Consider the following 27,454-nt stretch of genomic DNA (forward strand, 5'->3'; position numbering starts at 1 on the left):
AAGCCCTTAGCTTTTTTATTTTCCAATACCATCCTAATGATGTTTATTACATCACACCTGGGGACTATGGTACTATGAAGAATGGGATGTTATTTCTACTCTGTAATGTCACTTGAATGAAGAGGTAGAGTAAGGGGATTTAAATTCGATTGTGTTTTTTTTTTTTAAACTATGCCTTTGAACACCAAGTCCATCTTCTGTCCCCATATGATAGTTCATTGCTCATTCCAGAGCAAATTTTACAACATAGACATTTCTTCTTTGGATTGGAGCTATCTATGGAAAGAGAGGAAAAACTTTGTGTTTCTGATTTAAAAATAAAATTTTAAGACTTCCTAGGCAGAAATATTTTTAAATGTTTCTAGTCTTCGGAGTTATCTACGCTGAAGACAGAATGTTAGCTTTTACTGCTTTCATGTGCCAAACATGCAACACTTCCTATCTTACTAATGACTAGCTCCACTCTAGATTGGACCACATTAAAATGGGTGACAAGCCAAGGGAAAGTCCATATAGTGTGTTGCACAACAGTTTTGGATTACTTGTGGTTATGGGTGGCGGGCATGTACAGAGAGAGCAAACATCCCCAAAGGGGGGGGGGGGGGAGATATATAATGCCCCCATCTATTTCCTCAGAATCCCAGTTGTTACCATTTCTAAAATTGGTATACCATTGTTACATTTCCTAGTCAGCCCCTACTGCCCCCTCACACATGCAGCACCATCACTTCATTGGCCAAGGCTATGTTGGAAATTTTCAAGAATTCATGTAGAAGCCCAGTGCATGCTGGAGACTCAAATCCAACATCAGACTGCTACATCTAAATCCTGAATCTACTGGCTGAAAGATCTGGAGTCCACCAAAATGTTAAATACTTGAAAGCTGTATATCTCATTCCCCAACCACTCTCTCTCTCCCCCAGCCCCACCCCAAGGAAAGATACTTTACCTCAGCAGGTGCCACTCCAGCCTAAACTTAAACAATCTGCACACTCCTGTGGCACACAAACTAACAGTGAAAGTCATCTTACTGTACAGAACCTGTGTAACAGAACAGCTCCCCCATGGTTTCAAGCGAAGAACTAACTTAGCATCTGGCAACTTCACAGGGAAAAAAAAATGCATCTACATTTATTGTTAACCCATTCCCCAACAGAGAGCTTGTAAGTATAACTATTAAAACTGTAAAGTTGAAAAGTAAATATGACCAAAGTATCATAAGGTCTGGAGTGATAAAATCAAGATGGAAGACACCATCCATGATCTTCACAGAAGAACTGAATTGCTTGTGGCTCACACCACATGGGTCTTGAAGTGCACTGCTCACTCTTTTAACTCCAGATCCACGTGCAGGCAGATCAGTGACAAAAAAAACCAACCAGAGGAATCTGCCCTCAAACCACAGTCAAACAAATTTCAAGAGCTCATGCTCACCCACCCCACCCCGCTGTTCACACATGGCTATTGTACGCCTGGAGCTTGCAGGGAGTACCCACGTGAGCCTGCCCCCTCTAAATCTAGTCCAGGCACTGCAGGGCGCAGTAATAGCACAGAGCCACCTGACTGTGATTGCCTAGCAGTGCTGAGGCCCAGTATACATCCGCCTGCTGGCCAGAGGAAGGCGCCAGCTCCATCAGCAGCGAATGCGCAGTGCTGCAGAGACACTGCTAGACCGAGGCGCCTCCTAGCGGGTCCTTCCCAAATCCCATGTTCGCAGCAGCCGCAAATCTCGTGAGAACACACCCAGTGGCATGGTATAATCCAGCTTCCCCGGCCAACCCCCTCTCCCGTAGCCTTTCTCTGCCTTCCCCGGGGCCGAGGGCACCCCAGGAGAAATATCAGGTGGGAATAGAAGGGAGCTCCACCGCACCCTTCTACTCAACTCTGCTCTCTGTCGGACAATGAGTCCCTTTATGCTAATGAGGTGCTTACGTCACATCCGATCTTTCTCGGACGCCATTTTAACCAGGGCAGGTTCTGATCCGAGTGTATTGTCTTGAGAGAGAGAGAGAGAAAGAGCGAACATTTTTTTAAAAATTTTTTAAAGTAAGTTTGTGAAGTAAAAAAATAAAAAATTAATTCGTCCGCGGCGAACCGTCACCCGGCGTGAACTGGCTGGATGAGGTGAAACGGACCGCCCTCTTCTCTCGCCGGCTCTGAGCGGCACACTCGGCGCTTATTTTTTTTTTTTTTTTTTGTTTTTCCCCTTCCCCCCCTTCCCCTCCCCTTTCGCGTCTCCTCAAACTTCGGCGAGCTCCCTCTTTCGGTTCTATATATTTTTATTTTTTTTTTATTTTTCGTTCCTTTCCCCCCCCCCTCACTCCCGCCGCCGATGGTGAGAAGCAGTAGCGGCGGCGGCGGCGGCGGCGCTTTGGTCCCTCGGTGAGGAGGAGGGAGGGTGAGGGTCGAGAGAGGCCGCCCTTTGTCTCCGCTCCCATTTCAGGGGGTATCTCGCGCTGGGGTTTTTTGTTTTTTTTAATACTCTTCTTCCTCGGCCCCCCCTCCCCCTTTCTTCCTCCCTCATTTTCTTCCTTCCTCCTCCTCCGGCGGGAGTCTCGCGCCGGCCCTCCAGACACTCGCAGACGGGGCTAAGACCGCGCGCGCGACGGACGACTACGCAGCCGCCGCCATCCGGCCGAAGCCCCCTGCGTCTCCCCTCCCCCTTCCCCCCCCCCCCGATCACGGGAAGAGCCCGCGTTACTATCCTCCTCCTCCGGTGGAGACCGACCTCTTGGGCAGGGGAGCCCGATCCGCGGCTCCCTCCTGCCGCCTACCCTCTTCCCTCGTTCAGCGGCTGTTGCTGCAGTGTGACCCGGGAAAAAGCTTTCCACGCTAGATCACAGTGACCAAAGACAGGTAGGTTTTGGGCCACCGTTACCCAATAGGGGTTTGTTTGGTTTTTGTTTTTTTTTAGTTTGTGCATTTGCATCCCCCTGCCTTTTAACACAAGTAGGCATGTGAGTGGGTTTTAAATCTTAATTTTAATCTAAACTGCAGTGGTGGGATTGTTCGAGTGTCGGGTGTTTCTAAGAAAATAAATAAATAAAAACAGCTGTTTTAGGCAAAAAGGGTAACTGGAAACCGGAGCGGCGGCTTGTCCCCTTTTTGTATTTTGCATGGCTACCGGCTTTCTTCCTCTGGGCCCTTGCTTGCATCCAGGCTGCAATCCCAAGGAAGATTCACCGGCATGATGAGTTGTCGGTGCAGACTGGGACCGAATAACGATCTTGATTATTTTTTTTCTTTCTTAGTAGGAAATCGGATGTTTTGATGGGAGTTATACCTAATTAGAGAGTTTTTCCTTATGTGAAGCATGTTAGAAAAGTAAAAAACATGTATTTTTCTGTTGAAGTGAGTTTGTAGGCATCCCCCCACCCATTTAAAAAATGCCGGCCGTGAACATTGGTTATTGCAGAGTTGGTCTTCAGAGATGCCAATAGGGTTATCATAATGACAGTGCGGATAGCAAATATTACTAAGGTTAATGTATTGTGGTAGCTTGATAGCACATTTTGCTGGAAAAGGTGTGATCGTTTATAGCCCTTCCCAAGCAGAATATAAACATCGCCGGGAGTTTCGTTAATAGGCGGGTGTATATAATCACGCAGAACGAAAATATAGCCATCTCCCTAGAGGAGCACGTGATTCAACGCGCTAGCAGACAAAGCAAGGATAGGAAAAAATCGTTCTGTATTTGCAATAGTCAAATCCTTTTCCAGTAACTGGAGTTTTATGCTTATACTGTACAGTAAATGTATGAGGTGCATCTTGAAAACATGATTTTATTTCTTGCATATGTATTTTTAATCTTTTTGTTCTAGTTTGAGCATGCTATAAAATACCAGCAAGCCCCCACCCAAAATGCACCGCTGCCAAGTCCTGTGGAATATACTCTTTTGGATCAGTAGGGGGCGCATTTTGTACGTTGGGTAAGGCTGCAGAGTGGGGGAAGGGCCCCAGAAGCATTAAAAAGGAGCTGCCAAATAGCGCCTTCTACAGACCTAGAAAAATAGGCCTATCGCAGTTTGCTACACAGCTGTGCTCACAGCAGTACTATGCAAGGGTAGGAATCAGTGTATTAGAAATATTCCTTATTTTTACTCATTAAAAGAGTGATTTACCTGTGCAAGTCTAATGCAAGGATAGTCTCTGAGCAAATGCTCAATTAAGCTTCACTAGGCCAACGCTAACTGGCAGTAAGCATGCTTTCTTCTGAAATTATCCTGAAGTCAACAATGTGAAATGGTTTTGGGTTTGTTTGTTTTATTTTTTTGTTTTGTTTTTTTTTTTACAAATGACTGGGCCTGATGAAACAAACCATGTATATGGGAGCTTTTGGTGGATCAACATGTTAGCTACTTTTAATGACAATGTTGTAACTGGGTATAAACTTTCATTAAAAAGATAGTGGCACCTGCTTTTGCAAAACTACATAGGTGTCTTTTAGAATGTATTTTATCTTGCATTGATTATATACATTGCAAAAAAAACTTGAATTCAGTATTGCCACTAGGGCCAGTGCCACGGTTTCTTGGACAGTTTGTTTATAATTGTGGCTCCTTATCTTTTCTTGCTTTTTGTTTTACTTTATTCAAATCCTATGCATGACTTTTAAATGGGAAAACCAGACAACTTGATTTATCTAAAATTTTCTCCCATTCTGTATATACAAATATATAACATTCAACATGAAGAACCTTATTAAATAGTTTTTTCCCTCCATAGATGCAAAATGATGGAAAAATCTCTTTTGAATGACCCAAAATATTTTACTTAGTTTATTTCTCAATGTTTTGTTGTCTTTTTTTTTTTTTTTTGCCTTTTAAGTATATCACAAAGGTTTTCTTGTTTGGGTGGCATCATAGTCCTTAACCTTTGTAGCTCCAAGAATATAGTATAGAAGATAGTAAAATAGTTTTCAGTAATGAAGAGTTTTAGTTCCTTCATATTTGAAATAGAAGCATATGTGATCTTAAAAACACATACATATTTAGATTGTTGATCCACGGAATGTTATGGGACCTGCAAATCATAGTAGTATCCTTGCAACTATGTATTGTACCAGTTGATGGTGATTCATTGACCTAGATTTTCTTGGACTTTTTAGTTGCTATTAAGTACTGCATATACTTAAAAATGTACATCTTAGGCCAGTGTGGACTTGGGTTTGGCTAAGGTCTTCTGCTTCCTGGGGGAGGAGGGGTACTACAAAGGCAGCACCCATAGCCTACTGGGAGAAGAAGGTGGCAACACTTAATGACTATTTAGGGCAGGGTTCAAGAAGGAGCCTTGGTGCGAAGCCTCTGGCAGAGGACAGTCATTGCAATGACTGAACTGTAAGTTGGGAGAGGATGTAAAATAGAGGAAGAATCTGGCTTATAGCACCAATGGTCCTGATTTGAACTTGAGGAGCAGGAGGAAAACCATTGGTTCAAAAGTGTACACTTTTTTGCTATTTGAATTAAAGTTTATGTATTCAATTGAATAAATCAAATATATTTAGATAATCAGCAAGGCATTAATAAATAGCTTGCGAGTCGTTTTTGGTTGGTGTCAGAACACTTATTAAAAAAAAATAGGCACTTGTTTACAGATGAATTATTTGTAACCTCTGCTTTTCCAATGAATTAAAAATATTGGGCATATTTAGCTAGTTTGTGAAGGGTGATCCATACACAGTTGGGAGCACCAGAAGTTTGTGCATAGATCCAAGTGGTTTAGTTGTAGTATGTTCCCCTTTTATTGTGAAACTATGGGTAAAAGAACCTTTTTGTTCCTCAGAGGGAGAGGCTATTCTCAGTACCACCAAGGGGGCTCTTCACTCTTTATGCAACCTTCCCCCTATCATTTTGCTACCTAGAAAATACAGAAATAATTTTATAGTAATTTCTACTTTTTAAAGATCCTACACTGAATTCACAAAAGTGTTAATTTAAGTGTAATTACATTAGATATAGGGAAGCTGGAGTCAGTCAATGATAGATGCAAACATTTGACTAGAAGTGAATGTAGTAAACTCCACCATATTTAAAAAAGGAACTGTGGGTATTTAGAGAGACTTTGGGTAGGCCAATATTTCATCCAGCTTGATGTTCTAAGGTCAGTAATTCAAGTATCTCTAATTATTTTTCAGCCTGGAAAACCATACTTCTGATTACTATTTTTTTACATACTTGCCAGTAATCAGTCAGTAATCCAGAAAATACAAAATTCTAGTATGTGTGTCCTTTGCAACAAGTAGTTAGTTCAATAAACAGTCCATGTTGTTAATGTCATGAGGCAATTCCATAGTGCTGAGCATAGGAATAATTTGCAAAATAATCTTTTGTCTTGAAATGCCAAAATGTATATTCTGTATTATGATTGAGGATAGCCAAAATTACATAATTTTCTCATTGCAAATTTCCTACTAGTTAAAAACTAAAATATGCTACTATGTAAGTTGTTTCCAAAGGTCAGACATTGATTAATTACATCTTTCTCTTGGCTCTTCACTTTTTACATTTGATTATACAGATTAATAATTTGCAATGCATTGATTCTATAGTAGTACAGGCTAGATATTCAAACCATTATCGCAGACACAAAATGGGAAAATCTCTTCTTTTTCCTTAAGTTTTTTTCCTATAGAGATTTAATGGGAGAAAAACCTTAGGCCCTATATTAAACATTAAATATATGTAATGAGCAGGAGGGAGGTGTTGACAGGTAAAGGTGACAGCTGAACTTGGTTATGTTGCATAAAGAGACATACCATTCTGTATGAATTATGTAGATAAAATATATCATTCAAAAATATAAATGTTTTCAGTATCTGGAATCTTTTGGGAGAAGGATCTTTTGAAAAACTAAAGTAGGCTATAACAGGCAAACTTGTTTCAGAAAGGGTGTAACTTCCATTTACCTGCCCAAGGGGCATATGTTTAGAGAAATACTTTTGACAGCTGTAACTTCTTTCTTATACCAGTTTGCTCTTCTAATGGTCACACCAAAGTTTTATCAACACAGTAGTTTACCATCCCAACAAGAATTGTGTTTGGGGGAATTTTAAAGCAGGAGTACTAGCAGGTTTATTTGTAGATGCTATACTTAAGGTTGGCATTAAAATCCTTATGTTGTTCAGTTTTTAATTCCTAAGGATTTTCATCTTTAAAAAGTGTTTTTGGGGGTGGGGTGGTTTTGTTTTTCTTAGCCATTTCTGTTATTATCAAGGCTGCAGCTCATGGATAAATTCTGTGGCAAGGGTTGCAAAATTCTGACATCTTAGTATTCTAATGAACATTTTTCATATAGTTTTAAATTAAATAACACAAAAAGCCATTTTATAAATGTAAGGTCTTCCAACACTTTTCCATTCAAAGGTATACTATTTCTTTCTGTGCTTGGTTAATTTTATTTTTTTGTATTTTTCTCCATTTAACATCTTTTCCCACCTTCTGTTTTTCCTTTCTTGTCTACTCTACCATCACCAGACTCATGTTTCTTCCACTGAAGTCTCTTCTTTTTTTTTTTTCCACCATAGTCCCTTTTGCCCTCCATCATCCCTTCTAGTTTTCCAGTCTTTCCTATGCCCTTTTTTCTAGTTGCCATCTCTTCCATTGGTGTCTGTTGTCCCCTCCCCCAACATCTTGCTTGTAATGTGCTCTTTCCTCAGTCCCAAAATGCAGTGTAGAAAAATCCTAGGAGACAGGTTACCTAGGTGCCTAAAATTCAGAAAAGAAAAAAATGAAACAAAGACGAAAAAGCCAAATAAAAAAAAAAAAGCAAGAACATTTTTCCTGGCTGCTGAATATTTTTGTCTGGTGCCTGTTTTCTTAATATTTCTACCCTTGCCAAAATGTATCAATAATGTAAAGTTCAGAAAAAATGCAAACAGAAAAGCATATGCTGTTGTAGGATTGGGGGCAGTAACAAATAAGGATGCATTGCCTGGGCAAAAAGCTTACGGGGATTGTGGTGGTAGGGGGATTTTCAGGCCTTGGTCATGAGTTAAGGAAAATTGGGTACACTGAATATGATAAATTTAAGTAAATTACTGCTTAATGCTGACGAATGTGAAGCACTGGTACAGCTGGAACAAGGTCCAGAAATGTATATCTTTTCAAAATTCTTAAATCATGGAAAAATATAACAGAAAATAGTAAGATAGAAAGGTGACCTAGGACCAAGAGCTAAGATCATAACCAAAACAAACCAGCAGATCTTTATGGCTCTCCCCCCCCCCCCCCCCCCCCCCCCCATTTACTGAAGTGGGGAAACAGTAGTGACATCAGTCAGCTGGGGCCTGTGACTCAGTCCACACAGTTTCTGATCTATGGGGAAGCTCGTGCAGGAGGGAGTGGGCACGGCCTCAAGTGTACGTAGGCTCACAGGGCCTGCTGCCAGTCACAGTTCAGAGTGGAGGTCTGAAGGCAGGAGGCAGTGGATGTCTGTGGGTGGGGGAGTGGCTTGGTTTCACTTGATCCATTCACTGAGTTTGGGTTACCTCCCATGGGGACTGCTAGAATATGAACCATGTGGCAAAGCCATTGTAGGGGTAACAAACCTTTAATTTGGGGAAAGTAAACAAAAGCAGGAGGAATGAGCAACTTATGATTTCAGAAGGGCTTACGCGTCAGTTAAAGGTACAAAATTTTTAGAAGAAAATCAGCCAGATAAAGTCACGCATATAACTTTATTCAAAATGTCATCTGAACTTATGCACATATTTATTTATCAATTTTTCTATACGTTCGTTCAGACATGCCATCACAACGGTTTACATTTTTAAAAGAGAATCATACTTTTTTAGAAATACATATTGAAATATAATACAATGGTAATGATATAGTATAAGGTAATGCATATATGAGGAGGAGGAGAAAAGTGGATGGAAGGAGTAAGAATGGTTTAACATAGAAATATGATACAAGGTAAAAATATGATACAACAAACACAAATATAATACAGGGTAATAATATAATACAAGGTATTGCTAATATGGGAGGAAGGGACAATGTGGCTAGAAAGGAGTAGAAAGGATCAGCCTAATATACTATGAAACAATGGTGCAAAAGGGGGGGGGGATACCAGGGGGAGAGGGAGAAGAATTCTATTCTGGGTATGCCTGTTTTATGTCTTATGCTGAATATTGCTTATGCTGAATATTCCTGGGTAATGTTTTGCTGATAACTTTTTATTAGGATTACTTTTTAGGATAGCTGTTTTTTCCGATCAGACTTGTGCACATAACTTTATCTGGCCTGTGCTTAATATTGGCACTTAAAGTTTAACCGTATCTCTGCAATACCTCAGATGTTTCTCTTTATGCTAATAAATTTTGTGTGCAATAGCCCCATCCCCCTCCTCCTGCCCAGACTTCCTGTTAGCATGGAAATCTGTAGAGGGTATGGGTCTGTGAGTTAACCCGCACACTGATCCCATAGGGATTCCTGATGTCGCCATTGCTTCCCTGCTTTGGGGGAGGGGAAAGTAGAAATCTGTGCCTGGAATGGGGGGGGGGGGGAGAGAAAGGGAAGTTTATCTCGTTTGGTTGTCATTTGGAGTGATGTGAATTGTGAATTTTCAAGTGTTAAAATAGGTCATTTTGGTAAAAGTTTGGGGAGCACTGTCATAAGATATTAAGAGATCTTCCAGAAGTGCTTGCTGCATTTCTGCAGCCCTATTCAGTCACTTGCCAAAGATGTGCATTCTTACAGGGGAGTAATTAAATTCATATACAGTCCTTTTCAGAAAAGTGGGAAGAAGTTGGTAATACAGAAAATTAATGGAATCCTATTGGAAAGGTTTGTGGAATATCTTGAATCCAGTAGATTAGAGTCCAGTACAGCTTGGATTCAACCTAATCTTGGAACTTTCATAGACTAACTTACCAAGATATTTGCTTTGGGAAAGTCCTGCATGTGGTCAAGTATGATATTCAGTAAGGCCTTTCATACTGTTCAATATAGGAGATTAGTGAGGCAAACTTTCCTTGGGTGAATCCATGTTGGCTGTGTCCCATTAAACCAATTTGGTTCTTTAGAAATAGTTTCTATAATGTTTCCCTGCACTGACAGCAGGTTTTCCGGTCTGTAGTTTCCCAGATCACTCGGGGATCCCTTTTTAAAGATTGGCAATATAGTATCCACTCTCCAATCTTCAGATATAACAGTTAAATGCAAATTCTATATGTCAGCTCTTAGTTCCAAATTTCAGGTATTAATGTTTTACTCGATAATCTTATTTATGAAATTGTAACCCTATTACGTAATTTGTAGCCTATCATTAAAATTGTTTCCTTTTTTTTTTTTTAAACCTTTTTGTAGTGAAGACTGCAGTTCATACTTTTTATGGGGGTCATGCTTCTGATAGGTTAAAATAGGGCAACCAATTTTTAAGTCTCTCCATATGTACTATTTTGAAATTGCACATAGGCCTCAAGCTTTAGTTTCCTGCTTTCCCAGATAATCTTGAGCAAGCAAAATCCTTGTGCAGAAAGCACTGTGGGAGTTTTTCTTAATCTTTGGCTCTTTTATCTAATTTGTTTGCAGTATTTTCTGTGGAATCTTTCCCTTCTAAAAGTTAAAAGAAGCTAAAACCTTGGGGGGAAATATGTAAAATTTCAAAATAGTGCAAACAAATTTAACAAAGGATTTTGCCCTTTTTTTGCTCTGTTCTGAACTCCAGCCCTTAATTTGCCAGTGGTTCTAGTTGTTCTTTTCCTTTTTTCAGGAGAAAGTTCTATATTTGCAGTATAAATAAACTAAGCAGTTTGTCTTAAAAAGAAAATAAAAAAAACGTGTTTGCCATAGCCTGCTACAACACAGCATCTGGTCTTCCCAAGTGGTCTTCCTTCCAAACACTAGCCAGGCCTAACCTGCATCCAGGATCTGAAAAGTTTATGTTCAGTTAGTGTGGTGTTGATGGCGTTAGTAAAGATGACTGGATTCTAGATAGTTTCTAGACAAAACTGTAGATAATAGGAAAGAGTTTTAATCATTGGACTATTTTCAAGAACTGTGTCATTGGCTATGTTGGAAATGCCTTTTCTTTGCAGCACACTTGGATAGGGTGACCTATGTGTACTGCGTCTCTGCCTCCTTCTCCCGTCCCTTTCCATACCCAGGAGCACCTTGAAGATAAATCAGGCCTTGTTAGGATGTCCTGCACACCACCTGCTTTCATTGATCTGAATAGGTATGCATGTCAGTATACTTGGAGACAACTGTGACATGAGTTAACTGTCTCCCTCTGCATTTCCTTCTTCCCAGTTACATATCCCTGTTTTACTGCAACTTTTTTTTGATCCTTCTGGTTGTTTATGATACTTTGTTTCCTGTAAACCGATATATGACCTACATCATTAATGTCGGTATAAAAAAGCATTAAATAAATAAATACATGTGTAAACGAATGGACACAGCTGTGTCTAGGTAGCACAAACATTTAAATGCTAGAAGTGCACCATCCACTTTGTGGTGATGATGGTATAAACATACAGTCATCACATGCTCATTACCTGAGAGAAACAGAATGGCAGTCAGCATCTCAGCTTCATGACCTCTACTTACATTTCTGCCTTTGGTCCTCTGGGACCTACACTAGGATGAGGACAGCTCCTGGTAGCTCTTCCTACCATCTTTTCTAAGTCTGGCATGTCTTGTCACCTGTCTTTCTGTATGAAAAAGATAGGATCCCTTACACTGTAGATGGGTCCATTGTGTGCTGCTACAGTTGGGGGCAAGTCTGTTCTTTAGATCAGTGTTTCTCAACCTTTTCCCTCCCATGACACACTGTTGTGTCCTCCCACCAAATACATACACACCTCACTGACCACAGCACATTATTATTAACATATAAAATCTTTTATTGTGAAAATTGAGCTTGCTTCGAAGAACACAGTCACTTTATCTTGGCAAGAATTCATGATGGTGATGTCAGATGTTCTGTTGTATTTTATGTAAGGCAAACTTACAAATCTTAACTCATACAGGTAGGCTGTCAAAATGGTAACAAAATTGAAATATCATTGTCTGAGACTACTGATATTAGCACCAGAATGGATCCAGTGGCATGTTACTAAAGTATATTTAAAACTGCCATCTATCCTTAATTTGGTAAGTTGCTCTTGAAACACTTTTAATATTTCCCATTGCAGATAAGCTGTAAGTATCAAGGACCCGGTCAAAATTTTCAGTATGAGGTAAAGAGAAATAAAACTAAATTTCTCTTCACGGCTTTTCAAATGTTGAGACTTTACATTGGTTAAATACTGCTAGCTAAGGGGCCTGTCATTGTGGAGAGAAGGGGTTGCCACTAACCTGCCCGATTGAAGGAGAGGAGACCGATTGAGATCCGGGTTGCACCTGTGGAGCTCCCCCTGAGTGACATCAATCGAGGACTGCGAGCATAAAAGCCCGCGGTGCTGCGGCGCATCGCTGCCACCGGCGCGACGCCTAAGCCGCACACGCCGAAGGGGCGTGCTAGGCTTAAATCGGCTTTGATTGCCTTTTAGCTCTTGGTTTTACTGGAAATACATGGGGCGCAAAAGGAAAGCTAAGTTAGTGACTTCCTCTCCGGCACCTCAAATAACTGGCTCTATGGATGCACACCTTAACAGGAGGAACTTGCCACAGAAGGACATGGATAGAGATATCTCCGATGTCTCTTTAAGTCCTGGCATGGGACCGACGCCTCTGCAGCCCCCAGGAAGAAGATCAGGAGGAGTATCCGACGTTGAAGAAGTCGCTGATGTAAGTGGCTTTGAACTTTTATCTCAGTCACTGAAAAATGCGATTCCTCCCTGCTCAGGGCTAGAACAGCATGAAGCAGGTGAAGGAACTTTGACGGTAAAAATAGACGGCATACGGCCTAACATAGTCGATGAGTCTGATTACTATGGAGGATCTTTGGAGGAAGCTGACAAAGGTGGACTCTAATGTTTCCTTGATGAATTCCTCCCTTTCAGCTATTGTGAATGGGAATAAAGTTGCTATTCAAGATCAAGGCAAGAAATTGAAAGATGTGGAATTATCAGTAGAAAAATTGACTTTAGAGGTGCAAAACGTAAAAATGATGGAAAATCTTCATATATCTGATAATACGTTATTACATAATGAGTTAGAAAATATAGAGAATATTATCAGAATTAAGAATTTGCGTTTTGTGAATTTTCCCATTACTAGATTGTTAGCACCTTATGAGATGTTTCAGAAATATCTAAGGGAAAATTTGGCTTGTGAAGAGATACCTCTAATCTCTAAAATATATTATTTCCCTGTTCCAATTAGTAATTCACTTGGGCGGGAGGAGGAGAATACCTTAGGTGTATCTACTTATTTGGAGGAATCCATTGATTATAATTAACAAGAGCAACATTATTTGTGTCTTTTTTGTGTTAGAAAGGGATAACGATATCATATTAGAGAAATTCTTTAAGAATAAAGATATACTATTCTGCGGGCAGAAGGTTTTTATATTTCCAGATGTCTCCAAGCCTACTCAGGCGAGGAGAAAAACATTTTTACTTTTGAAAAATAAAACCTTGGAATTAGGCGCAACTTTTTTCTTGAAATATCCTAGCAAGAGTTTTATAAATTTTCAAGGGAAAAAAAATATATTTGTGGAACCTTCACACCTGGAAACCTTTTTAAGGGATAAGTGTGAGGCCAATATGGGAACACCTATGTCAGCAATTGTTCAGTCCAATAATGTAGAAGCAGCAACTTCCCCTCTCTGATTTTTTGTTGTTAGTATTTTTCTGTTTAGCTTTTAGGCTCCCATTATTATTGTTATCGGTGTGATGGCTGAAGAGATATGGATAATGTGAGAATTTTTGAATGTTTATTTGCTTTCACACTGAATTGCCTATGTTATGCACAGCAATGTGATGCTGTTATTATAAATTGAATAATATTTAATAAAGAGGAAATAAAAAAAAATACTGCTAGTTAAATCTTCTGAATTTGCAAGGGGGGGGGGGGCATTTACAGTTGTACCTTTTACTAGAATTAAATAGCCAGATACATTTTAGTTTCGTTTTAACATTTTCTTGCTCTTGGGTTTTTTCATTCCTACCCCCATTTTTGTGGGTTTTTGGGTTGTTGTTTTTTTAGGGTGCACTAATTGAAACAAAATGGAAAAAAACATGCACATCCTACCTTTTACTATATTTTCACATCAGAAAGGTAGTTTAGATCTAAATGTATGCAGTTTCAGTGCCAGAGACCAGCTTTTCATTTCTTCCTTACATTTTCCTGCTTAGATCATTGAAGTTTTGGAAAATAATCTGCTAGATAAGCAAGATTTTTAGCTATTCTATATCAGCAAGCAAGTCTGTATATGCTGATTCCTCTATTTGTAGTTGCATGATTAAACGTTTTGATGGGAAAGCCCATGTGTTTCCATGTACAATAGCAAATTCTGATTTTCTCCTTCCATCTCTCCTCACAAGGAGAAAAGTCACCTTTCGTAGGTTCTGCTTGTATTGCTCTCTCAAAATGAGTATTCTTTATGTAATGTTTTAGCCACAACTTCTTCCTGGTGCAGGAATTCAGAAACAGTAGGTCATCAATACATCGGGCTTCTTTTCTTTGATCCTGCTTACAAGTCCTCTCTACTTTCCTGACCTCTATCTGTGCAAGTACTCGAAGTTTTTTTTTTGTTTTTTTTTTTTTAGTGTAGTTCTCCCTGTTCAGAAAACTTGTCGCTTTGAAAAATTCTTCTCTAGCAGGTGTTTGTTCTGCATTTTCTTTTATGTAATCTCCATCGGTGCATCTGACAATAGCCAAGTGCTGAGGATGATCACTAATGTCATTTCTTAAGCTGCAATGCAAATTTCCTGTTTAATTGTATTTTTTTCTGAACAAAAAGTTCAGTGTCGCAGGCATCATGAATGAGGCATTTACTGTATTGTTATAAAGGAAACCTTTGCAATTTCTTTGACTGCATGAGAACCTAATGTTGCTCTCACAATGCATTTATTTCCTGGTAAATTAAAGACTCTACGATTATATGATTTTTGTCTTCATAACAAGCTCAGAAAACAGGTAGTTTGCTTCCAGTGTAACACTTTCATCATTCTTAACTGCTTTTAATTTTTGATCCATGAAACACGTAAAATCTTTTTCCCTGTTAGCCAAGAACAAGTGCTTGGTTGTAAGATATTTCAGTTCACTTGAAACAATAGCATAATTTGAATTTCTCTCCAAAAACAAGACCTAGCAGAATAGGGTAAGGTGGTACACCAGTGAAAGAAAATCCATGATGCAAATAACTCACAATTGTCTGTTAACCATTTTTACTTTCTTCTGCTCAAGTCTTCATCTCCACAAGTGGATGTGGAAATGTGAATCTTTTCTTTTCAAATATTTATTTTCTCCCTTTTCTGTTCCAACAATGGGTTTGGTTTTTTTTAAGCAAAGAAGACACCAAGTATGAGCTTGCCCATCACTGTGGATACATCTTTGGTTTATTTTTGATTTTTCAACAGAATGCCATAAAACACAATTTTTCTATTTGAATCAGTTGCACACCAAAAACAACAAAGCTCAGCACCTCCACCTCTGTTTGTCATACACATCTAGTTTTATACCCTCTTTGATCCTTCCTTGCTCTTTTCCTTTGGTTTTCTGCTTTTACCTATTCTGTTCTTTCTTATTCTACTCTCTTCTTGTACTGCATGTCTCAACTCCCACAGTGACTTTCATTGCAACCTAATATGTAACAGATTCATTACTCAGATATGCATACAAATTTTATTTCATATTTATCAACATTAAATAGTACATATATTTTACTCTGATTAAAATACTAATTAAAACATTTATTTAAAAGTAAAACCTGGAAAGCGATTCATAAATTTTATAAATAGATTTATAAATAACCCAAATTGGAAACTCGAGCCATTGTTTACCAAAATTTTTATGAATTCTGCTTTAAAAAATAAATTAAATAGTCCTTACAAAACCCTCCCGCCACTCTGCAGGATTGGGTTTCTGTTCTTCTGTTTTTTTTGGTTTGTCTAATTCTAGTTATGACCTGAAGAGGGATCCCGCATGGACATGTGGTATATAGGGCATGATGGGCCTGATCAATGTGGCCAAGTCAAAGTTCTACAAACTCTGACATAAGTTTTCCATGTTGGGGCTCCATCTGATGTTCATCCATGTGTGAAGACTAACAACCTGCTGTCCTTGCTAAATGCTTGTGATCCCAAACAATATGCTAGTTGGCTAGCAGAATACCTCACCTTGGTCACATAAGCAAGAGTACAAGACAGATCCTTTCCAAATACAGGATATGTGACCACAAATTAGAAATATGCAGAGAAGAACTGAAGTGAAAAGCCTAAGAAGCAAAACTGCATGCTGTGCAACGTTGGACAAAGAGAAGCAATTATTTCTTCCTCCCCACCATGGACATGGAGAAATGGTAAATAAAATGTTTTTTCTCAAGGACAAGCGAGTAATAGTCTTCACAACTGGGTGACATAGTCAGATGGAGCCCGGCACGGAAAACTTTTGTCAGTTTCTAGAAACTTTGAGGGTCCCTTTCAGTCTCTTCTCTTAGACGAAGCTATCGCCACGTGGTTCAGGAGCTCGCGCTTCTTTGTCCAAAAATTGTGCTCTTTCCTTCCAACGCATCTCGTAGGGTCTCTTACCCTCTCGTTCAGAGATCGGTAAGTTTTTTGTCGGGTCATCGTGGTTGATTGCCGACAGCGCTCCCCTCTGGGTACCCAACTGACCATCGACCGCACATCGTGTTCTTTTTTCCGATGGCATCGTCTGGCTTCCACCAGTGCCCACAGACTATGTCCATCACAGACCCACATGAAGTCTGTGTCCTTTGCCTGGGGGCCTCTCATGATGTCTGCATTTGTGATCTTTGCGCCCAAATGACCCTGAAGGGTCTCAGGGCCTGCCTCAACAAAATGGAAAAATAGTTCGGGGCCAAAGGTTCCGAGCAGTCCTCTGGGTTGGGGACCTCCACCTCACTCAGTAAAGAGACCCTGGCTTCGGTGCCCCCGAGCTCCCCATCTCTTGTCGGACCTGGTCCCGAAATTGGTACAGGAGACTGGCCATGGTCCGTCACAACCTGCTCTCGGGTAGAGTTCCTCGATGTCTGTCTGTCTCCATCAGCCTTGGGGAAGGATTGTGGGGATGTCCAGGAAGCATCAGCATCTTTCTCATCTTCCAAGCCAGACCGTGAGAGGGCATCGACCTCTGTGCCTCCCACAAAGCAGTCGATGGCGGAGAACGACATCCCCACCGGTTCTGGTGGAGGGATCGGTTTCCTGATTCCACCAGCTCCTCCTCAGACTGCTTTCTTCACAAGCTAGAAAGGCATGTGTGGATGGCAGTCGGCTGGGCCCTGCAGGGTCTTGAGCCTTCGGTTCCCCAGTTACTGCCTCCGCTGCAAGAGCCTGCTCCACCGGTGCTTGCACCATTGCTGGAGCGACTCGATATGCTGGTCAGTCGATCCCACCAATTCCCTCTGTGTCCCTGCTGCCGATGAAACCATCAGATCCCTTGAGAATTTGAGGCCCTCCAGTACCTCCCTCAATGCCATTGAGGACCAGGCCCTATATCCAGGTGAGCCTTCATCCTCCCTCATCCCTGGAGGGTTGCAGCGAGGGGGAGGCCCCCTACGACCCCTGGGAAGGGGAAGCATCCGTATCTTCAGATAAACAGGAAGATTTACCTTCTGAAACCCCCCCCCCCCCCCCCCCCACCCCCCCCCCCCCCCCCCCCCGATCTCTCCTTCACAGGGTTCGTCAAAGCCATAGCAGAGTCTGTCCCCTTTCAACTGTTAATGGAGCAGGACTCTAGACACAAAATGCTTGAGATCCTGCAGTTCATGGATGCGCCGAAGGAGGTGGTGGCGGTACCCGTCCATGACGTTTTCAAGGACCTGGTAACCCACTTATGGGAGCATCCCGTCTCTGTGCCTCCAGTCAACAGAAAAACTGACCCAGTGTACCTGGTTCAGCCTTCCACCAAGTTTAACCAGAGTCAAACTTGGTGGAAGGTAGCGTCAGCCCTCAAAAAGGTTAAGAGGGCGTGCATACCCCTGCCAGGCCATGAACACAAAGCCCTAGATGCCTTGGGCCATCGAGGGTTTCAGGGCACCATGCTGATTGCCCACATAGCTTGTTAGCTTTACATGGGGCAGTATTCTCGGAACTTGTGGAAGCAAGTCCTGGAATTCAGTGAGTGCCTTCCTCGGCAGTTCTAGTAGGATTTCCTGCTGTTGTCCAACAGGGCCTGAAATGTGACAAAGACAATGTCCGTGCAGTTTATGACGTGTTTGAAACAGCTATGAGGTCAGCTGCAGCGGGCATTGGGGCCCAGTGCACAGCATGGCTACGGGCCACCGACCTGCCCTGTACTGGGGAGAACCAGTTTGGCGACCGGATTAAAGAGGCAGTGGCTCAGTTGAAGGACTATCAAGAAACCCTTTAGCAATTATCAGCTAGTACATCTGACACCCAGCCCACTAATAAACCCGCTCGGCCATATCCGAAGCAGCCTTTCTACCAGCCTCGCAGGTATTATCCTTCCGCTGCAAGGTCCAGGCCTCAGAGACCAGCTGTGAAAACCAGGCAAAGGCAGTCTAGGTGCCCACGGCTCCACCATAAAACCCCACCACCGGATTTTGACTGGCAGCAAGGGAGCAAGAGCCAGCCATGGAACCCTGGCCCCCCTGTTGGGGAGGGGGTGTCTCCAACTGTTTGCGAATCGTTTGGATTCGATCACGTTGGTCCACAGGGTCCTGTCCATTGTTTGCCAGGGTTGCTGGCTTCATTTCTAGTGACTTCCACCTGGCTCCCTGCCATTTCCTGGTTGGGGAACAGCAAGAGACAATCAAATACTTAGAGCGAGCTCTCTGCCCTCCTTTCCACGCAAGCGGTTGAGCCTCTGCTGACCGGCCAACATGGCAGAGGGTTCTACTCCCTGTATTTTCTTATTCCCAAAAAAACGGGTGGCCTCCGGCTACTCCTGGGGGAATTCTGCGCTACTGCAGAACCTGTGCAGAATCCCCCCCCCCCCCCCCCACCCCGTGCAGAATTGTCAAATTTTTTTTTTTCAATTAAATTTTATTGGCAACCTAACCAATAACATAGCCATAAATGCCAAAGATACATACAAATGGAACCTTCAATAAAGCATTTACAACCAATTCCTTGCCTTTTCATTCTCCCCCCCCCCCCCATTTCCCCCGATGTATGAGTGTTCCTTTTATGAGAGCCGAATACTCTTCTTTCTCCAACTTGCCTGATATTAACCCTTTATTATTATCTGTCCTTGCTGATTCATCCACGACGGGTCTAACTTTTCTCTTATTCCTCCTAGTCCCACAGAGTTCGACCTCGTCTCAGTTCTCTTTGTACCAATGTAAAAAGGGCTCCCAAATTAAGACATGTTTTGCCACAGTGTCCTGCTGTTGAGCCCTCATATAGTACCAAGAATGCATCAGCCACAGTCTCTGTATAACAGTCTTCGCCGCTGGTGGTCTATCCTGTCACCAATGTGCCGCCAGCTCCTGTCGGGCCGCACTGAACACATGATGTATCAGCATTCTCACCTTCTTTGTCCACGTCCCAGGATAATCAGACAATAAGAAAACTGCCGGTTCAAAAGACACCGTAATATGTAACATTTGCGAAATCAGCTGTCGTATCCACTGCCAAAAAGGTACTATCTTGTTACAGCTCCACCAAATATGCAAATAGGAGCCCTCCTGTGTACATTTCCTCCAACACCTCTCGTCCTGTATAGGATAAATAGTGTGCAATTTAGCAGGAGTAAGGTACCACCGCGACAGTACTTTATAGTTGCTTTCCATTATGTTAGCAGAAATAGATCGTTGAGATAATTGAAGGAAGCAATGACTCCATCGTGTCTCAGTCCAATTTAGATTTAAGTCTTTTTCCCAAGCCCGCTGAAATCGATGTAAGGTCGGGTCCAGCTTGGACAGCCACACATAGATGTTTGAAATTGTGCCTTTCAAGTCTTCCGTTGTGGTGCACAAACTTTCAAAGGCCGACCTCTGCCTACTCACATTCTCCATAACATATGGATCTTGAAGACAATGTCTTAGTTACAGGTAATGATAGTACTCCCCTATCGGGAGACCATATCGGCGTTGCAAGTCTTCAAATGTAGAGATGTGAGAGTCCTGAAACAATTGTCCATAACTCCAAATCCCCCATTTACTCCACCTAATAGGTCCAAGCCCCCCCTTCATGAACCCAACACCTTTGTTTATATAGCCCAATAGGTAATAGGGGCGTAACCATTTCTGTCCCCGTCAGCATCTTCCTACACTGACGCCAAATTTTCAGCGATACCTGAGTAAAGGGGTTCTCCACGTCCTTATCCTTCACTCTCAATACAAGTGTACTCCTCCACCCATAGTTTGCTCAAGTTTAGCCCATGGTTTCAATATTCTCCCTGCAGACCATTCAGGAATTACCCTTAGCTGGGCTGCTTGATAGAACTTAATAAAATTTGGAACCGCAAGCCCCCCTTCCGCCCGATTTCTATACAGCACCTGCCTCGCTATTCGCGGGGGCCTCCTGCGCCATATAAAATGAAATACCTTGGTCTGCAGGGTCCTCAAAAATTTAGAGGGCACCGCTATCGGCAGCGTCTGGAAGAGATACAACCACCTTGGCAGCACATTCATTTTTATCACTGCAATTCTCCCCAGCCAAGATAGCTTATATGGATACCAAATATCGAGGTCTCTAACCATTTGCTCCATTAATGGGATATAATTAAGGCTAAATAGCTTTCTCCAATTTCCAACAGTGGCTCAGGACAATGTATTCCATGCCCACGGCATGCATTAAAGTCAATGGCTCCTACTCATCACAGTTTGATCTGGGGAGAGGTACCAGACAGGGGTGCCCCCTATCCCCCACTTTTATTTGCATTGTTTATGGAGCCCCTTGCTGCTTTAATTCGTCAGAATGGGGAAATAATAGGAATTGAAAGTGGGGGAGAGCAATATAAAATAACATTATTCGCTGATGATCTATTATTCTCAGTTGCCTATCCTCAGAGTTTCCAATAACTTTTGTCAACGCCTGCTTGTGCATCCTCGCCTCTCGCAGCCTCGCCGCTTCTTTAGCTATCAGCCGACCCCTGATCATTGCTTTAAAGCAGTCCCATAACGTTCGTGTTGGTACTTCCCCATTATCATTATTCTCAAAGTAATCTACAATGTCTGTCCGTAGGGACTCACATGTTTGCACATCCGCCAATAACTTATTATTGAGCCGCCAGTATTTAACCCCCATTTCGTCCTGCAGCAAACGAAAGGATCCCTGAATTGGAGCATGATCTGACCATATTATGTGTCCTATCTTGGATTCTACACATCCCACTAACCATTGCTTACTTCCTAGCCACATATCTATCCTGGAATAGGTCCCATGCCCTCAGGAAAAGAAAGTGTAGTCCCTGTCTTTGGGATGTTGTTTTCGCCATATATCCAGGAGACCCCAATGTTCCATCAAAATTTTTAGTCTTTCTCTATGGCTTTTAACTCCCCCCCCCTGGCCAGTGCTATGATCCATATTAGGACTCAAAATGGTATTAAAATCCCTGCCCATCAATACAGGTCCCTGTATAAAATCACTTAAGGATTGCTCCAATTGTGTGAAAAATGTCCCTTGATTCTGATTGGGTGCGTATACATTTGAGTAGTGTCATCAAAACATTATCAATTTTAATTATTAAGGCTATATATCTGCCCTTCCGATCTTTTCTAAAATCAAGTATCTCTACCCTCAACTCTTTCCCCAGCAGTATTCCGACGCCACATGTCTTCTTCTCCTCACAATTAGAAGCCAAAAAGACATGCGGATATGCTTTGTCTCTCAGTAACTGCTCATCCCTTCTCAGCAAATGGGTCTCTTGCACAAAATAAATCTGCGCTTTATGCGCCTTGGCATCCTTAAATAACCATTGTCGCTTCCTTGGATGATTCAGACCTTTAACATTCAAAGATATTATATTCAAATTAGCCATAAGTTCCACACCCTTTAGTGCCTATTCTTGAATGTCTACTAATACTCTGGGCTCCCTCCTTCCCTAACCTCCATGTTGTCACACCTTCATACATCTTCCCCCCCCCCCCCCTCCTCCCCCTTCCCCAACTTTCAACTGTGAGGTACCCATCCTCACCTTAAGAAAAGGAGGAATGACCCCATCCCGTGTAGCGTCGTTCCTCATATCTTAATACGCTTATTTATTATACATTTTAATAATGTAAACTGCCCCCCAACACAACAATCACTGCAATCAACACTAATTGCATTTCCCCTTTATACCCTCTGTTCTCATGCCTGCTATATACTGTATTTGCCGATACCTAAAACATTTACACTTTCCCCCTGACAGTATATTCAGGCCCGAAACTTAAATACCAACACCCCCTCCTTTGTAGAGCTGTATTCCAATTGCAGACAGGTGATTCTTCATCCGTCGCTGGATCCAGCTCCTTCCTTGTTATCCTGTCTGCGCAGCCGCTTTCCTACTTTCCCCATGCGTTGCCATCTGGGTGTGGGTCCTCTCGTGGGCTGTGTTCCTGCAGACTGTGTTTTCACTTCAATGCCATGCTGCCGCAAAAATTTCTCCGCTCCCTCTGGGTTTTTTGCTACGCATGAAGTCCCGCTAATATTAAACATGAGGCCAAAGGGGTATAGCCACCTGTACCTCACATTCTCCGCTCTCAAAGTATCTGTAATATTTTTTCATTGCCCATCTTTTTTGCAGTGTAGCTGCGGACACATCATTAAATATTTGAATCTCCGAACCTCTCCACTCAATACGCCCCAGAGTGCGCGCTTTATTCATTATCAAGTCCTTTGTGGGAAAATTGTGCAGGCAGGCCACAATATCCGCGGTTGTTATTAAGGGGTTTACCTAGCGCTCGGTAGGCTCTATCAATTGTGATTTGTTGCCCATACGGTTTCTCAGTGTCCGTATTTAATATGGACTTGCAGATGCCTTGCACTAAGGCCACATAATCTGTGGTTTCCTCCCCCTCCGGGATACCTCTGATCCTGATGTTACATCTCCTTTGCCGGTTTTCCAGGTCCTCTATTTTATTCAATAAATCCTCCGTAGCTTGCTGAATGGATTGAATGACTTTAGTTTGCTGTACAATGGCCGTTGCCTGTTGGTCCACACTTTGCTCCACCACGTGGACTCTTTCTCCTAGTTCTTCCACCTCCACTCGGAGAGCCCCCATATTTTCTTTTATTTCTAACTTTAAAGTTTGTATGATTTCTTTTTTCATGTCCTGCAGCCAAGTCTGAAGCTCCTTTTTAGCTGGGCTGGTCTCAGTGTGCCACGCGATGTGAATCGCGGGCTCTGCAGCATGCCCCGACGCCATTTTATCTTCTTCTACCTGAGGGACTCCCTGCAACGCCTCAGCGTTCTCGCTATAGGCAAACACTGACAAATCGATTATTTTCCTCCAGGCAGCCATACACTTCCCCTTTGTCGCCCTGCTCGTTTTAATCGTTGGGGTGCAGTTTCGCCGCTTTTACATGCTTTTTCCTCCCGCTGCTACATCGAGCCGAGAGCTCAAGCTGCCATGCCCTCGGGGTGACGTCACTTCCTCAAAATTGTCAAATTCTGCACAGAAAATAGTGCGGCACACGAGGGCCTTCCCTTTTTGCTGCGAACGGCACGCCGGGCCTTCATCTTCTCCGCGAACATGCTGGTGAGAGAGAATGTTTGTTGGGGAGGGTGAGAGAGAGCATGGGGGGGATGCTGGTGAGAGAGAATGTGTGTGAGAGAGAGAGAGAGGGGAGGGTGACAGAGAGCATGGTTGGTAAGAGGAGGATGGGGAGGGTGAGAGAGGAGGGTATATGAGAGAGCATGGGAGGTTAGAGAGGGTGGGTGGGGAGATGCTTACGTGTGGGTTTCAGAATGAGGGAGCCTATATGAGGGGAGCGGGATGCCGGTGAGAGAATGTGTGTGTGAAAGAGGAGAGGGGGTGTGGGGGAGGGTGAGACACAGCTTGGTTGGTAAGAAGGGGAGTGAGGGGATGCTTGAGTGTGGGTTTCAGAGAGAGGGAGCCTATATGAGGAGATTGTGAAGGAGTGTGTATGTGTGTGAGAGATTGGGAGCTCGTGTATGTGAGGGTGCTAGCCTGTGTGAAGGGATTGTGTATGTGTGAGACAGAGCCTGTGTGAAGGGCTGCGTGAGAGAGACACAGGTAGCCTATGTGAGGATGTATGTGTGAAAGAGAAAGGGAGCATGTGTGGGTGTGTATGCAGAGAGAGGGCCCTGTATGAGGGGATGTGTGTGTACGAGAGAGTGAGGGAGCCTGTATGAGAGTGTGTGTATGTGGAAGGGACACTCTTACAGTGAATTTCTAGGTAAATTCTGCTCCGCATATTTAAAATTCTGCAACTTTAAGTAATAACATTTTTCTATATTAATTTAAAATGTAATTATTTAAAGACTCATGTAAATTGTGTTATTTTGACGAATATAAAGTTTGCAGAAATTTGCAGAATTTTCAGTTTTTTTGCACAGAATTCCCCCAGGAGTAACTCCGGCCCATACTGGACCTGAGAGCTGTAAACCGGTTCTTGGTAAAAGAGAAATTCAAGATGGTCTTGCTGGGCACCCTAATTCCCCTTCTCAGGGGGGGGGGGGGGACTGGCTCTGCTCCCTCGATCTGCAAGACATGTACGCCTATATCACCATTTTTCACGGGGATCGGCAGCACCTCCAATTTCTGGTCGGCCACCAACCTTACCAATACCAAGCCCTTCACTTTGGCCTGGCATCTGCCGCCCGCCCTCCCCCCCCCCCTCCCCCGAGTTTTTACCAAATGTCTGGCAGTTGTCTGTGCCCATCTTCTAAGGCAGGGAATTCATGTATTCCCCTACCTCGATGACTGGCTCATCAAGGGCAGCTCTCACCAAAGGGCTCAGACTGCCATGTGCCTCACTATTGACACGCTGGAGGCCCTGGGATTTCTGATCAACTATCCCAAATCCCATCTTCAGCTGGCCATGCAACTGGACTTCATTGGAGCACACCTAGACACTGTCCAGAACAAGGCCTACCTACCTCAGGACAGGGCAGAGACCTTAGTGGCTCTTGCACGTCCTGTTTCCAGCTGCAATCAGGTCTCTGCTCACCACTTGCTCCAGCTGCTGGGTCAAATGGCGATGACAGTGCATGTCACCTCATTCACTCGGCTACACATGCGCCATGCGCAGTGGACAGTTTCAGGCACTCCAGAACCTGCATGCCTGCATCAAGGTCACTGTTGAATTACGGCGGTCCCTTCTATGGTGGACAATTCCTGAGAATCTAGTGCGGGGCTTTCAGTTTTCGGCAGCTCCACCCCAAGCTATGCTCACCACTGACGCTTCTCAGACAGGGTGGGGAACACATGATCTGGGATATCGTACACAGGGTTTTTGGTCGCCTCAGGAGACGTGACTTCAGATCACCCTTTTGGAGCTGAAGGTGGTCTTCTTATTCCCTACGAGTGTTCAAGGAGCTTCTCATAAACAAGGTAGTCCTGGTGCAGACTGACAATCAGGTGGCCATGTGGTACCTGAACAAGTAGGGAGGAACTGCCTTTCTGCCAAGGAGGCAGTCCAGGTCTGGACATGGGCCATCCACAACAGTATAACTCTCCAGGCAGTATACCTTCCGGGAGTGGACAACACCCTAGCCGATGCCCTGAGTCGGACATTCAGACCACACGATTGGGCCCTCAAGCAGGAGGTAGCGAACCGCCTCTTCAGCTGTTGGGGAACCCCGGATGTAGACTTGTCCGCCTCCACAGGAAAGTACACCGTTGTGCCCCCGCGGCAGGATGGGCAAAGGATTGATAGTAGGTGCATTCTCGATGTACTGGGAGACAGGCTTGCTATACGCTTACCAGCCCCTTCCCCTCATCTCCAATATACTCCAGAAGTTGCAACAGGTTCAAGGCTCCATGATCCTGATTGCTCCCTCTTGACCCCTTCAGGTCTGGGACCCAACACTTCGGGAGCTGGCGGTGCATCCCCCAGTCTGTCTGGGAATGGCACCGGGCCCCATTACCCAGGACAAGGGCAGGCTCCTCCACTGCAATCTGCAGACCCTGGCCCTCACGGCTTAGATGTTGACCGGCTGATGGTAGAGGCCCTAGGAATAGCAGTGGATATTTTCTAAGTCAACTTAATAGCAGGTAATGGACTTCTCCTCCAAGAACTTATCCAATCCTTTTTTAAACACAGCTATACTAACTGAACTAACAAAGTCCTCTGGCAACAAATTCCAGAGTTTAATTGTGTGTTGAGTGAAGAAGAACTTTCTCCGATTAGTTTTAAATGTGCCACATGCTAACTTCATGGAGTGCCCCCTAGTCTTTCTATTATGTGTGAGAGTAAATAACCGATTCACATCTACCCGATCTAGACCTCTCATGATTTTAAACACCTCTATCATATCCCCCCTCGGCCGTCTCTTCTCAAAGCTGAAAAGTCCTAACCTAATTAGTCTTTCCTCATAGGGGAACTGTTCCATTCCCCTTATTTTGGTCGCCCTTCTCTGTACCTTCTCCATTGCAATTATATCTTTTTTGAGATGCGGCGACCAGAATTGTACACAGTATTCAAGGTGGGGTCTCACCATGGAGCAATACAGAGGCATTATGATATTTTCCGTTTTATTCACCATTCCCTTCCTAATAATTCCCAACATTCTGTTTTTTTTGACTGCCGCAGCACACTGAACCGATGATTTCAATGTGTTATCCACTATAACGCCTAGATCTGGAACCTAACATTATGTAGTTACATAATGTTAGGTTCCATGGGTTATTTTTCCCTATATGCATCATCTTGCACTTATCCACATTAAATTTCATCTGCCATTTCGATGCCCAATTTTCCAGTCTCACAAGGTCTTCCTGCAATTTATCACAATCTGCTTGTGATTTAGCTCTTCTGAACAAATTTGTATCATCTGCAAATTTGATTCTCACTCGACGTATTTCTTTCCAGATCATTTATAAATATATTGAAAAGTAAGAGTCTCAATACAGATCCCTGAGGCACTCCACTGCCCACCCCCTTCCACTGAGAAAATTGTCCATTTAATCCTACTCTCTGTTTCCTGTCTTTTTAGCCAGTTTGTAATCCAGGAAAGGACATTGTCACCTTTCCCATGACTTTTTACTTTTCCTAGAAGCCTCTCATGAGGAACTTTATCAAATGCCTTCTGAAAATCCAAGTACACTACATCTACCGGTTCACCTTTATCCACATGTTTATTAACTCCTTCAAAAAAGTGAAGCAGATTTGTGAGGCAAGACTTGCCGTGGGTAAAGCCATGCTGACTTTGTTCCATTAAACCATGTCTTTCTATATCGAGGATCGAGGAAGAGCACTCTGCCATCTACTTGGATTTCAGCAAAGTTTTTGACACTGTCCCGTACC

At 43.0% G+C, this 27,454-nt stretch overlaps 1 protein-coding gene across 5 annotated transcripts in view; it reads left to right on the forward strand.

The window, feature by feature from the left end:
- The first annotated feature begins 1,816 nt into the window (after window positions 1-1,816).
- ADNP (activity dependent neuroprotector homeobox) overlaps window positions 1,817-27,454 on the forward strand; it is a 64,701-nt gene continuing 39,063 nt past the window's right edge. The window contains exon 1 of one of the 5 annotated variants that reach the window (XM_029611695.1): window positions 1,817-1,842. The gene's annotated coding sequence lies outside the window, so the exon portion shown is untranslated. Of the gene's footprint in view, window positions 1,843-1,916; window positions 2,857-27,454 lie in introns of those variants that run through there. The other 4 variants (XM_029611694.1, XM_029611698.1, XM_029611697.1 and 1 more) reach the window with 4 other exon arrangements.

The sequence above is a fragment of the Rhinatrema bivittatum genome, chromosome 8 (genome assembly GCF_901001135.1).
Source record: "Rhinatrema bivittatum chromosome 8, aRhiBiv1.1, whole genome shotgun sequence".
Classification (NCBI taxonomy): domain Eukaryota; kingdom Metazoa; phylum Chordata; class Amphibia; order Gymnophiona; family Rhinatrematidae; genus Rhinatrema; species Rhinatrema bivittatum.